The sequence below is a fragment of the Barbatula barbatula genome (assembly GCF_947034865.1).
Source record: "Barbatula barbatula genome assembly, chromosome: 8".
NCBI classification, from domain to species: domain Eukaryota; kingdom Metazoa; phylum Chordata; class Actinopteri; order Cypriniformes; family Nemacheilidae; genus Barbatula; species Barbatula barbatula.
Genome location: NC_136771.1, coordinates 24,864,862 through 24,867,188, shown reverse-complemented (window position 1 = coordinate 24,867,188; position 2,327 = coordinate 24,864,862).

The window sequence follows — 2,327 nt, the reverse complement described above, 5'->3', positions numbered from 1 at the left end:
TTGTTGCTGTTAACTTTTGACACGTTCATGAATGCACGAATTGTGGCGTCTCTGTTACTGGAATCTGTTAAGATGATTGATTGGTTGCTTTACCTGTCAGTCATATGGCCTCTTGGGCGGGCCTTGGCCAAAGTCAATGTTCCTCAAGACTAGACTTGAAGCTTGGAGACTACAATGTCAAGTTTGTTTATGGCAATTCATGACTTTTGTGTTGAAGTGTCATAAACCTTGGTTGATCACAGAGATCATTTTTTATGTTTATTCACAAAAAATATTTTTAGTCCAACACGGAAGTTAGCATGGCGTCATTTGTGTTATGCTAACTTCAAGGTTGAACTAAAAAATGACCTAATCCTTTGTGCAGTCTATTGTGATTCCCAAACTTGCTTACAGAGTGTTTCAAAGGAACCAAAATGACAACGTCTGACAAAAATCGTATTCAGTAACTTTCTGGGATGTCCAATTAAAGGAACAGTTCACCCAAAAGTGTCAGAATTTCACATTTTTGGTGAACTATACCTTCAGTTTACATCAAACACAACACAGTACAGTTCAGTTCAGCAAACAAACTGTACAAAAACATCTTTAAATTTAAACATTCATATTTATTCACAATTTATTCATATTAACAATGAAATGCACAGCAATATGCAAAATAAACAACATGCCATAAGTTAAACAGGGAAACCATGAAACAGCAAAAGTGTGATATAACAGCCTGACGCTTAAGTTTTTCATTCTAAACGTTTCATTACTATGGTTTCAAAAACAGCACGCAAACCCCCAGCAAACACAGTACGTTCTGATGACCTCGCCAGTTCACCTTCATTCGGTCATAACTAATAAATATTTTATTAGTTATATTGTCAAGACGAATGCTATTAATCCGACTTTTCACAGCTATTAAACTGGTTAAGATACAACAATTGAAACTGTGTTTCTATCTCTGTTCTGTCCTTGCATAATTTTGTTTTACCTCACTGCATGATATTTTACTTCAGCGGTTTATTCATACTTTTTCTTTACTTTACACCTTAGAAATGTTGACAGTAAACACATATTTTAGTAAGGATGTGTATAAATAAAATCATAAAAACTATTTAAACAACCTGTTTGACCGTTGGGACATCCAGATCAAGTCCCAGAAACGTTATTTGGTACGTTGCTGCGATGACAAATGGTCCGTTCCATTTACGTCTTCAAGTGGCGGTACGTTATTTGGTACGTGGCAACGAATATGGTCCGGTCCAGGTACGTCTTCACAATGTAACAGTGTTTGCTGGGCCGTAACCACATACTTAAAATATAAATATGACCTAAAACGACATCATCAGTCTAAACAGAGTCCATATAATAAAAACGTGAAACATGAGAAATGTTCTTACATTGTATAATAACTCAAAAGTGAAACCTAGAATTGAAGGATGTGCTCCCCAAGAGAAAATAAAAGCCTAGAAATGATCAAAATTAGCATCTAAAAATATTTAAACCTGAGAGTAAAGAGGCTAAAGAGTAAAGCGTGTGTTGTGTGTGTGCGTGTGCGCCCAGGAGTATTGACATCAGTGGATCTTGAAGGCACCAAAAAAGTTGTCAGATGCTTCTCCATACACCAGTGAGTGGTTATTGACCTGAACAAACACGCTGTCACCTTTCACCAGATTGAAGATTCCACCCAGGTAACTGTTGCCACGTTCTATTATCGACTCGTCTTTGTTGTTATTACAAAGATATCTGCAAAACATCCATATGTATAAAACAGTTAACAAGATCACATGTTCTCTACTCTATTGTACTGAACTGTATACACACCACGTTAAACGTATTTTCAACTAACAAACTGTAGCCGTTGGTTTACACAGGGGTGACCATACATTTGTGTGCCATCTTTCCCGACACGTCCTGGCCAGGATTTAGGGAGCGTCCTCCAGCGGTCGCATTTGTCATCGAGGTTCTCACATTTTAGATAAAAAAACGTATTTTTATTTCTCTTAAGACGTATAATCATCGTAGTTTCAATTTTTCTTTGAAATATAACGGTTGCTTTCTGAAATAAAACCTGAAATAATAAACCTCAATGACGCATGCGGCAGACAAATGCGACTTCCGGAGGACGCAGCAGAAATCCCAGCCAGGACGTGTTTGGGAAAAAGGGGACGTGTGGTCGCCCTAATTAACACGACAACTGCTTTTCGGCGTCCTGAAAACTCAAAGTAACAAAAAACAACTTCCCTGTGGTTTAAATGGATGAATATTGATTTGAGGAGTGTGGCAGAACTCAAAGCTAGTGTGTAAAAGACACAAAACTTCAGTTGTGATTTCATGTTTAA